The 12,729-nt window shown below is 48.1% G+C and overlaps 1 pseudogene; it reads right to left on the reverse strand.

Moving 5' to 3' along the window:
• Window positions 1-1,080: 1,080 nt before the first annotated feature.
• Window positions 1,081-2,037, reverse strand: LOC146341425 (vomeronasal type-2 receptor 26-like; annotated as a pseudogene).
• Window positions 2,038-12,729: the final 10,692 nt, after the last annotated feature.

Genomic DNA, 12,729 nt, shown 5'->3' on the forward strand with positions numbered 1-12,729 from the left:
CATATGCCCATCGATCTCAAGCTGCAATCCTGCCCCTTCAGCCTCTACTTCACCTTTGCCAGGCGCATCATAGACCCTCTTTTGGGAGAAGACTGAGCCAAGATAGGAATTGAGCACCTCTGCCTTTTCTTTGTCATCTGTTATTGTTTTGCCATCCTTATTTAATAGCTGAACAACCATTTCTTTCCTCTACCATTCACTATGCACGTAGCTGAAGAAAGCCTTTTTGTTGTTTTTAGCATCCCTTGCTAACCTCAGCTCATTCTCAGTTTTAGCCTTCCTGACGCCATCCCTGCAATTATGTGCTATCTGCCTGTACTCTTCCTTTGTTACTTGGCCTTCTTTCCACTTCCTATATGTGTGGAAGATGATGTACAGATCATTTATGTCCATGGTTGCCAGGATGTTATTCTCTGGGAGATTGTAAATATGTTAATTTAGGATCTCTAAATTAATTCCTCTATGTCAATTTTAGTCTAATAAATACCACAGTGAACCAAAAACATGTCCCCCTATCCAGGTCAAGTTAGATATGTCTCACAGTGAAATCCTATATATGCCAACTCAGAAGTAGTCATCAGTTAGTTTTTATTGTTTAGGCCATAGGCCGTTCACATACAAAGCAGCTAAAATGAATTAGGACAAATACACAGCATAAAACTAGAAGGCTAAAATAACCGGAAGCTGAAATAAGTTCACAATGCATTATTTAAGATGCATTTAAATAAAACTGCATCCCATTTTAAAATGGATAATTATAATCTAAAGTGAAAACAGATAAGATCATTAAATCAAAGCATCCCCAAAATAGTCAACTGCATTATCAGAAATAAATTTTGCATGAATTCTTGATGCTGCCCAAGCAAAAAGAGAGACCTTTTGGGTTACAGCGGTGTCTGTATCATACAGAAGGTAGAAAATCTTCTCTGGAACAAAATTACATTACAGGTAAGACAAAATAAAACCTACTCAAAGGTAAGTGACATTTAATTCAATGGGCCTTACTCCTGGGTAAATGGGTTGAGTAATTCAGCCCAAATTTCATTGAAAACTTTGACCGAACGTAGTGATTACAACTAACTAGTACCATTTGTAATGGCTAAACTGAGTGGGATAGGACCACAGAATTTAGATATTGTTATACTTCAGCCTTATTAACTGCCCCTTGCTGTTAAGCTCAGGCTTCAACAAAATAATATAGCATTTGGGGGAAAAAATGCAAACCAGTAATCCAGCACTGGAGGCTATGATAGAGAAGATCTCCACAGCCACTGTGTATTTCCCCTTCGTGCTGAAGTAAGATGGAACAAAGGACAGCCAAACACTGCAAAACACCAACATGCTGAAGGTAATGAACTTGGCTTCATTGAAACTGTCAGGTAACTTCCTGGCTAGGAATGCCACAGTGAAGCTGATACTAGACAGGAAACCCATGAAGCCCAGCGCACAATAAAACATGGCTGTTGACCCTTCATTACATTCCAGTACAATTTCTTCAACCATTGCACTCATGACAAAATCTGGGAATGGAGGAGAAGTTGCAAGCCACACAGCACAAATAGTAGCTTGAATAAGGGAACAACAAGCAACAATGGTAGTGGACAGTTGTTTCCCCACCCATTTCCTCATCCTGGATCCTGGCTTGGTGGACATGAATGCTAGAATTACAATTATCGTTTTGGCCAACACACAAGATACAGCCACTGAGAAGATGACCCCAAAAGCAGTTTGTCGAAAGAGACACATCACTTTCTGTGGCTGGCCGATGAATAGCAATGTGCAAAGAAAGCAGAGCAAGAGGGAGATGAGAAGAGTGTATGTCAGTTCCCGATTGTTAGCTTTGACTATGGGAGTGTCTTGGTGCTTGATGAAGGTCCAAAACACCAAAGCTGTGATGAAAGAAAAGGAAAGAGCAAAAGTGGCCAAACTGATGCCCAGAGGTTCTTCATATGACAAGAAGCTTATCTTTTTGGGAATACATGTACTGTGGTCATTGTTAGAATAATGGTCTTCTGGACACTGAAAGCAATCAGTCATGTCTGAAAAAAGAAAGTCTTGGTTTCTATGCATTGCACCTCCAAATATGGTGCATTTCAGTATTATAAATGTCTGAATGACAGCTGCTAGATGAAAATCTGACAGTACATTTTGTGTCTTATCATCAGTTATATTTGCAAGAAGACATACTCAGAAGTGGTACAGGAGGAATCCAGGACATAGAACCCAACTAACCAAGGGAATACCAGCCCCCAAAACTGAAAGTGTCTTTCCTCCCTTAACATAACAAAACAGGAGTTCACACACCCTCAGTCTTAATACCTCACAGTAGGGTAATATTTGCATTAGGACCAACTAAAATGTTACAGATTGGTGAACAAAACATTTGATTTTTCAAGTTTTATTTATTTACTTTATTTATTATTAAATTTATTAATCGCCCATCTGGCTGGTCACCCAGCCACTCTGGGCAATGTACAACATACAATAAAACAGTTTAAAACAATACAATTCTACAATAAAAACATTTTCTAAAATACCCTAACCCACCCCAAATGCCTGCCTGAACAACAGCGTTTTTAATGCACGACGGAAGCTCATTAAAGAGGGGGCATGATGGAGTTTCCTAGAGACGGAGTTCCACAGAGTGGGGGCCACCACAGAAAAGGCCCTCTCCCTCGTCCCCACCAGTCTAGCTGTCCTGGCTGATGGGACAGAGAGAAGGCCATCCGAGGCTGATCTTGTTAAGCGGCCTGTCTGGTGCTGCTGGAGGTGCTCCTTAAGATAGGCTGGGCCGGATCCATATAGGGTTTTAAAGGTCAAAACCAACACCTTGAATTTGGCCCGGAAAACAACTGGTAACCAGTGCAACTCCTTCAGCACTGGAGTGATGTGATCTCGCCGGCGGCTGCCTTTAATCAGGCGAGCCACCGCGTTCTGTACCAGCTGCAGGTTCTGAACCGTCTTCAAGGGTAACCCCACATAGAACGCATTACAGTAGTCTAAACAAGAGGAGACCAGGGCATGTACTACCGATGGGAGCAGATGGTCGGGAAGGAAGGGGCGCAGCCGCCGTATCAGATGGAGTTGATACAGCGCTGACCAGCTCACAGCTGACACCTGAGCCTCCATGGACAGCTGGGAGTCCAAAATGACCCCCAGGCTGTGGACCTGGTCTTTCAAGGGTAGCCGTACCCCATTCAACACCAGGTCAACATCCCCCAGCCTCCTCTTGTCTCCCACCAAAAGTATCTCGGTCTTGTCAGGGTTCAGCTTCAGCTTATTCCTCCCCATCCAGCCACTCACCGTCTCCAGACGTTTGGACAGGGATTCTACGACCAACCTTGGTGAAGATTTGAATGAGAGGTAGAGCTGCATGTCATCCGCATATTGATGACACTGCACCCAAAACCTCCTGATGATAGCCCCCAGCGGCTTCACATAGATGTTAAATAGCATTGGGGAGAGGATGGAACCCTGTGGCACCCCACAAGTAAGTGGCCACGGGTCCGAAACCTCCTCTCCCAGTGCTACCCTCTGGTACTTGCCGGAGAGGAAGGACCGGAACCATCGCAATACGGTGTCTCCAATTCCCAACCCCTCCAGGCGGTCCAGGAGGATACCATGGTCAACGGTATCAAAAGCCGCTGAGAGGTCGAGGAGAACAAGGAAGGAGCATTCACCCCTATCCAGAGCCTTCCTCATATCATATACTAAGGCGACCAAGGCCATTTCTGTCCCATGCCCAAGCCTGAAGCCTGACTGAAATGGGTCTAGATAATCAGTTTCTTCCAAGTGTGCCTTCAACTGCACCGCCACCACCCGCTCAATCACCTTGCCCCAAAATGGCAGGTTTGAGACTGGGCGAAAGTTGTTCAGAACTTGAGGATCCAAGGAGGGCTTCTTTAAGAGCGATCTTATCACTGCCTCCTTGAGGGCTGATGGCATCACTCCCTCCTCAAGTGAGGCGTTCACCACCGCCTTGATCCCCTCACCCAGTCTCTCTCTGCAGCCCATAATGAGCCAAGATGGGCAAGGATCAAGTAAGCAGGTGGTCGGCCGTACTGATGAAAGCACTTTGTTCACTTCATCAGGAGGAGGAAGCTGGAACTGATCCCACAAAACCGGTTTGCCACAGGACGCCTCCTGCTCACTAACTGTATCCACAGTGTACAGAGTAACACACCTAATCTGATCAATTTTATCTGCAAAATGCCTTGCCAAGGCCTCACAGGAGGCCTTAGAATGCTCCAGTGGTTCCGGAGCCACAGGACCGACCAGGCTCCGGATCACTTGGAACAACCTCCTGGGACAGCACTCTGCAGACACGATGGAGGCAGCATAATATTCTTTTTTTGCTGCCTTCACCGCCACGTGATAGGCTGAAGATACAGCTCTAGCCAGTGTCTGATCATCTTTGGAGCGAGACGTCCGCCACCGGCGCTCTAGCTGTCTCACCTCCTGTTTCAGAGCTCGTAACCACGGATTGAACCATGGTGCAGTCCGAGCCCTGTTCAGGGGGAGAGGGCGTTTCAGAGCCACCTGATCTAATGCCCCAGTGATTGCGGCATTCCAGCCACCCACCAGGGTCTCGACCGAGTGGCTGTTGGCATGCCCCAGAGAATCCCCAAGTTCATTCAAGAATCCATTTGGATCCATAAGACGCTTGGGGTGGACCATTTTAATGGGTCCGCCACCCCTGCGGAGGGGTTGTGGAACCGAGAAGTCCAGCGTCACCAGATAGTGATCTGACCATGACAAGGGGGTGGTGGATATACCCCCGACTTCCAGATCACTCCCCGCTTCTCCAGAAACAAACACAAGGTCTAGTGCATGACCGGCTACATGGGTGGGCCCAGTTAGAATATGGTGCAGCTCCCAGGAGGCCATGGTCTCCATGAAGTCCTGAGGTGCTCCTGTGAGGATGGCCTCCGAATGTACGTTGAAGTCCCCCAACACCAATAAGTTAGGGGACTGTACACGCACATCAGAGACCACCTCAAGCACCTTGGCCAGGGAGTCAGTCATGCAGCGGGGTGGACGGTACATGAGCAGAATCCCCAGACTGCCCTTCAGGCCCAACCTCCAGTACATGCACCAGGGATGGCAGAGAATCTCTCAACGAATCTCTGGGAGGCCGAATGCCAACGCATTCAGCCCCCCGAAATTGGTGGGGAATTCTCCGCCAGCCTCCCGCCCCCCCCGGGATGGGACTTAACTCGTGCGAATGTCCCTCTTGGCGGCCGGTCCCGGTGGTGGTTCGGCGCGGGTTCGGTGGGGGTGGGGGCGGCGCCCGGTCTTCTGACTGGCTGCCACCGCCACTGCCATTGCAAAACAAAAAAGGAAAGTAAAAAATAACACACACACCCGTGATAGACTAGGTAACGATTTACATAGCCTATCACGGCTAGATTTCCAAATTCAGCCGTGATAGGCTACGTAAATCGTCACGTAGCCTATCACGGGTGACTTTGAAAAAAAAAAGAAAGTGCATACGCAAATGGCGGCACCCATGGGGCACCACCATTTGCGTTCCTTAGTTTGGCACGTCTAGTCTACGTAAAGGTTTGCGTAGACTACGGCGAAAATAAGGGCAACACAAATAGCGTCCCCTTATTTTCGCCGTAGTCTACGTAAATCTTTACGTAGACTAGACGTGCCAAACTAAGGAACGCAAATGGTGGTGCCCCTTGGGTGCCGCCATTTGCGTATGCACTTTCTTTTTTTTTTCAAAGTCACCCGTGATAGGCTACGTGACGATTTACGTAGCGTATCATGGCTGACTTTGGAAATCTAGCCGTGATAGGCTACGTAAATCGTTACTTAGCCTATCACCGGTGTTTGTGTGTGTGTGTTTTTTAACTTTCCTTTTTTTTTCGCGGCCGGGTAGACGGGGCCCTACTCCCCAGCCTGAATTTCGGCAGCGAGGGATGGGGTGCCTCCTCCCCCTCGCCTGAACTTCAGGGGGAAAATTGAAGCGCCTCCCCCCCACCGCGAAGCAAGCTGCGGGACGAGGTAAGTCCCTTTCGTCCATCCCTAACATGCACTCAGCAACCTTGGTCTCCCAGAGAGGGAGTCTGGTGAAGACCAAGGACTCTCGGTAGATAACAGCCACTCCCCCACCCCAATCCCCAGCCCTCGGCTGCTGTGCATACAAAAATCCAGCTGGACACATGGCTGCAAGGGCTGGAGCAGCAGCCTCAGCCAGCCAGGTCTCTGTAATACATGCCAGGTCTGCACCCTCATCCAGGATCATGTCATGGATGAGGGAGGTTTTCTGGGTAACAGACCTGGCATTGCAGAGCAGCAAACAAAGGCCAGAAGATGGGGTCACGCCTCCTCCAACCATCCTTTGGCTCTGGACAGGCCTGGAGCAGGGGACAGATATTACACATCTCTCCCTTGTTCCCCTTACCTGGCATGGCCTGTCCCAAGTGCTCTGCCAGCGCCTGCCGCCCAGCCTCGGTATGTTCTGGCCCCCAACACTCGCCCCACTGCCTCCATCAGGTGGACACATGCCCCCTCGCTCCCGCCTATCAGGCTGGCTACCCACCCCTAAAAACACAACAAAATCCCCCAGAAAACAAAACAAAAAAACAATTAAAAAACCCCTTAAAAATAATGCCAGGCTGGAGTCCACAGGGAAGGTGCGGCGGCCGCGGCGGCAGCAAGCCCACCTCTTCCCCAGTGGTGGCCTCTCCTGCAGGCCCTGGCTCTCCCAGGCCACCTCAGCCAGCCAGCTTATGTAGCCCTTCCAGGGAGGGGCAGGTGGAGCAGCACAGCTGGCTCGGTACCTGGGGGCCTGGTCCTGAAGGGACTGGCGGTCTGCCAGGCAGAAGTCTGCAGGGAGGCCTGGTGGTGGTGGTGGTGGCGGCTGCGGCAGCAGCAGCAGCAGCAGCAGGCCCAGCAGCAGCAGGCACGCCTCTTCCCCTGTGATGGTGGTGGCCTCTCCTACAGGCCCTAGCTCTCATTACAATGTTGTAATATTTTAGTTGGTCCTAATAGATCTATAGCCCTCCTTTAATGTTTGACCTCTTTTGAATGCACATTTCTACCAACCATGCATCTGAAGGCATCACCACATGCAAGAATGGCAGAACAGCTGATCACAGGAAGGTTCAGATGGGAGATGATGGTACTTTAACAAGCCCCTTGAATTGCACTCAGAAACAAACCGGCAGCCAGTGCAGTGATACGATAAAGGGGAGAGATGATCCCATCCTTTTCCCCAGAGACGTTTCTAGTAGATGTATTCTGTACTAGTTAATATTAGGGTTTTAGGGAGAGCACCACTTATAGCATGTTACAGTAGTCTAATCAAGAAATAGCAAATGCATAAAGGGCGATGGGAATGCCTCACCATAATAAAGAGTACACACACACCAGTGGTCATATCAGAATTTAGCCTCTTACCAAGAACCACTACCATGGAACTGTGGACAACTTATTTATGAAATTAGGAAAAGTCTATACACCATGCACATGCTGGATCACAGCAAATATATTTCATTGTTGATCAACTCTGTAACTCTTACCTGTTTGGTTTGAAATTTTCCCTTCTGGACATGGAAGACAATCATAGCAGCAAAATGGCTTCCCTTCCTTCTTTGTCTTTCTATACCCCGAACAGCAGTTGTCATTACACAAAGAAAGGGGGCGTGACTGATCATCAATGAAAAGCAAGAAAGTTTTAACTGTGGCATATGCTCTGGTTCAGAGGTTCTCTCAAACTATGTTCCAACTATGTAGACTATCCTGAATTGTTTAACTACATATAATTAGATTCATCTCAAAACCAGATACCATCACAGGGTAATGTGGTCATACAGAGTTTCTCTTTCCAGAAATCACAGTCTCAGACAAGATTGGTCTTTTGTTTCTTATACTAAATACTAAATGCTGGATTTTTGTATGCACAGCAGCCGAGGGCTGGGGATCGGGGAGGGGGAGTGGCTGTTATCTACCGAGAGTCCTTGGTCTTCACCAAACTCCCTCTCCGGGAGACCAAGGTTGCTGAGTGCATGTACTGGAGGTTGGGCCCAAAGGGCAGCCTGGGGATTCTGCTCGTGTACCGTCCACCCCGCTGCACGACTGACTCCCTGGCCGAGGTGCTTGAGGTGGTCTCTGATGTGCGTGTACAGTCCCCTAACTTATTGGTGTTGGGGGACTTCAACGTACATTCGGAGGCCATCCTCACAGGAGCACCTCGGGACTTCATGGAGACCATGGCCTCCTGGGAGCTGCACCATATTCTAACTGGGCCCACCCATGTAGCCGGTCATGCACTAGACCTTGTGTTTGTTTCTGGAGAAGCGGGGAGTGATCTGGAAGTCAGGGGTATATCCACCACCCCCTTGTCATGGTCAGATCACTATCTGGTGACGTTGGACTTCTCGGTTCCACAACCCCTCCGCAGGGGTGGAGGACCCATTAAAATGGTCCGCCCCAGGAGTCTTATGGATCCAAATGGATTCCTGAATGTGCTTGGGGATTCTCTGGGGCATGCCAACGGCCACTCGGTCGAGACCCTGGGGGGTGGCTGGAATGCCGCAATCACTGGGGCATTAGATCAGGTGGCTCCGAAACGCCCTCTCCCCCTGAACAGGGCTCGGACTGCACCATGGTTCAATCCGTGGTTACGAGCTCTGAAACAGGAGGTGAGACAGCTAGAGCGCCGGTGGCAGAAGTCTCGCTCCAAAGACGATCAGACACGGGCTAGAGCTGTATCTTCAGCCTATCACGTGGTGGTGAAGGCAGCAAAAAAGGAATATTCTGCTGCCTCCATCGCATCTGCAGAGTGCTGCCCCAGGAGGCTGTTCCAAGTGGTCCGGAGCCTGGTCAGTCCTGTGGCTCCGGAACCACTGGAGCATTCTAAGGCCTCCTGTGAGGCTTTGGCAAGGCACTTTGCAGATAAAATTGATCAGATTAGGTGTGTTACTCTGCACACTGTGGATACAGTTAGTGAGCAAGAGGCGGCCTGTGGCAAACCAGTTTTGTGGGATCGGCTTCTTCCTCCTGATGAAGTGGACAAGGTGCTTTCATCTGTAAGGCCGACCACCTGTTTACTTGATCCTTGCCCTTCTTGGCTCATTATGAGCTGCAGAGAGAGACTGGGTGAGGGGATCAAGGTGGTGGTGAACGCCTCCCTTGAGGAGGGAGTGATGCCATCAGCCCTCAAGGAGGCAGTGATAAGACCGCTCTTAAAGAAGCCCTCCTTGGATCCTCAAGTTCTGAACAACTTTCGCCCAGTCTCAAATCTGCCATTTTTGGGCAAGGTGATTGAGCGGGTGGTGGCGGTGCAGTTGAAGGCACACTTGGAAGAAACTGATTATCTAGACCCATTTCAGTCGGGCTTCAGGCCTTGGGACAGAAACGGCCTTGGTCGCCTTGGTGGATGATATGAGGAGGGCTCTGGATAGGGGTGAATGCTCCTTCCTTGTTCTCCTCGACCTCTCAGCGGCTTTTGATACCGTTGACCACGGTATCCTCCTGGACCGCCTGGAGGGGTTGGGCATTGGAGACACTGTATTGCGGTGGTTCCGGTCCTTCCTCTCCGGCAAGTACCAGAGGGTAGCACTGGGAGAGGAGGTTTCGGACCCGTGGCCACTTACTTGTGGGGTGCCACAGGGTTCCATCCTCTCCCCGATGCTATTTAACATCTATGTGAAGCCGCTGGGGGCTATCATCAGGAGGTTTGGGGTGCAGTGTCATCAATATGCGGATGACATGCAGCTCTACCTCTCGTTCAAATCTTCACCAAGGTTGGTCGTAGAATCCCTGTCCAAACGTCTGGAGACGGTGAGTGGCTGGATGGGGAGGAATAAGCTGAAGCTGAACCCTGACAAGACCGAGGTACTTTTGGTGGGAGACAAGAGGAGGCTGGGGGATGTTGACTTGGTGTTGAATGGGGTACGGCTACCCTTGAAAGACCAGGTCCACAGCCTGGGGGTCATTTTGGACTCCCAGCTGTCCAGGGAGTCTCAAGTGTCAGCTGTGAGCCGGACAGCGCTGTATCAACTCCATCTGATACGGCGGCTGTGCCCCTTCCTTCCCGACCATCTGCTCCCATCGGTAGTACATGCCCTGGTCTCCTCTCGTTTAGACTACTGTAATGCACTCTACGTGGGGTTACCCTTGAAGATGGTTTGGAAACTGCAGCTGGTACAGAACGCGGCAGCTCGCCTGATTAAAGGCAGCCGCCGGCGAGATCACATCACTCCAGTGCTGAAGGAGTTGCACTGGTTACCAGTTGTTTTCCGGGCCAAATTCAAGGTGTTGGTTTTGACCTTTAAAACCCTATATGGTTCCGGCCCAGCCTATCTTAAGGAGCGCCTCCAGCAACACCAGACAGGCCGCTTAACAAGATCAGCCTCGGATGGCCTTCTCTCTGTCCCATCAGCCAGGACAGCTAGACTGGTGGGGACGAGGGAGAGGGCCTTTTCTGTGGTGGCCCCCACTCTGTGGAACTCCCTCCCTAGGGAACTCTGTCATGCCCCCTCTTTAATGAGTTTCCGTCGTGCATTAAAAACGTGGTTGTTCAGGCAGGCATTTGGGGTGGGTTAGGGTATTTTTAAAAAAATGTTTATGGTAAAATTTTATTGTTTTAAATTGTTTTATGGTGGGTTGTACATCGCCCAGAGTGGCTGGGTGACCAGTCAGATGGGCGATTAATAAATTTAATTAATTAATAATAAATAAATAAATAAATAAATGCAAGGTTTATACATTCATAGATTCATTCACTGAATACATTCAGCAACATCTTAACCCAAGGCTCCTAAGTAGAGCAGTGACACTATCTATCTCGCTAATAGTCAGCATAAACCTTAGCAGGCTCATTCTACATGACATTAAATATGGGGTCAATTCTCCTTGAAAGAACTCCCCATTCCATGCGTTTTCCTTCATAAATGTATGTTCCCATTCCAAGGGCTACCTTACTATTTAAATCAACAAGTTTAAATAATAATGCTGAATGTCAAACTTCTTATCGAGATAAATGATAGTAACAACATACATATAAAAACATTCCAAAATCCCCTGACATGTTACAGGCATGTTTGTGACATCAGGAAATATTTCTCTGATTTCAACTTGTCTTATGAGTTAAGACACATCCTGGATTTTATATTATGTAGGAAACCCTCTTATTACCTTATCTGATGGCATGCTTAATTTATGGTTGAGCTACAATCAATCAGCCTCATTGTTTTTATGGCTCCTTTTTAAGATGCTAACAGGGAGACATTGCTATAAATCGAACTGGGGCACTAACCCCACGATGCCTCAAGTGCAAAACCTGGATTCCTGCTTGTCTGAATTCCTTTCTTACCAGTAAAGAGTACCAATGAGCCAATCATGAATTACTGATGGCCTAGCCCTTCTGCCTCCCATCTGGAAATGACTTTAACTACTCTCATGCCAAAAGGCCAAGCTGTTTTGCATGTTCCTGGATATAGGTCACACAGAGTTTCTATTTCCAGAAAACACTCTCTCTAACAATGTCTTTTGTTTCTTTACTATTAAAATGCCAGCATAACAACACTAACTATAAGGTTTATATATTCTTAGAAGATTGGGATCTCATTATTTAATCCAGAATTCTCGTAGAGGCACCTAATGATTGAATCTCCTAATTGGGCAGCAGGAGTAAGGTCGTGCAAATATGGAACATTTGCCTGATTTGCCACACAACAAACAAAAGTAGTAGTGGTGGTGGTGGTTGTGTGGCTTGGGTGAGGAGGTTGTACTTTGCTGGTCATTCTATTGTTTGGTAATGTGTTCATGATTTCATGCCATAGCTTCTAGAGATGACTAGTAGAACCTCTGGCCATTCCTAAAGTCTTTGGGTCACATGACAAAAGGTGTCTGGCAAATGCGTCCACAGCCAGAAGGCAATGGAATACAAAGAAGTGTGGTTTGCCATAGCCTGACTGCCCTTTGAAGTCATCTGTCAATGTAACTTGGTTATATATTGTGTGTTCTTCATTACATCTTACAGGTTTCTCTTTTTCCCTGCTATGGGTTTTGGTTGCAGCAGTTGCTACAATGTTTACAGATGGTTTTCCTGTTATGAATTTTGATGATGGGAGTGTCCAAAGCCCTATAAAGTAATACTATTTTATTTTACTTAGTGGAAATGTAGTTTGTAAGCACGTTTGAAAAAAGCATCACTACTAATACAATGTATTGACAGAGTTATTTGATTGTCCCAACAGTCATCCATTGTTCCTGAGTTTCCTCTTAGTGTAATTGTGTTATTTTGCCATAGCACAGTGTCATCAAGAGGTTATGTAGCAGAAAAGTACGGATGCACAAAACAACTTACCAATTTCGTTTCGTGACATCTGTGGTGGGGCGGAGGCACTCCGTCCCTCCCCCCAAAATCCTCGCTGGCCGGAACCGCTCCACGGCGACTCTGTATTTACATAAATAAGTATTTACGTAGCCTATCACGGCAAAAATTCATGAAGCAAATGGCACCAGGTAGATGCTCCACTTCACGTGCCTTTCACAGGGTGGTGAGGCGGAGGGGCTTCATTCTGCCATGGATTTCGGGGGGCCGAATGCGCTGGCATTCGGCCTCACTGAGTTCTGTGGCAGAATTCTCCACCATCCCTACAGAAAAGCAGGGAAGGAAAAGCTCTTTGTGTAGAGGTCTGATCTCAATTCTGTGACGACACAGAAAGTAGATTTAGTGATTAACACCCTTGTGTAGAAAACCCTGGAGTT

This window comes from Heloderma suspectum, chromosome 6 (assembly GCF_057233095.1).
Source record: "Heloderma suspectum isolate Gila_16-S chromosome 6, 16-S_ref, whole genome shotgun sequence".
Taxonomy (NCBI): domain Eukaryota; kingdom Metazoa; phylum Chordata; class Lepidosauria; order Squamata; family Helodermatidae; genus Heloderma; species Heloderma suspectum.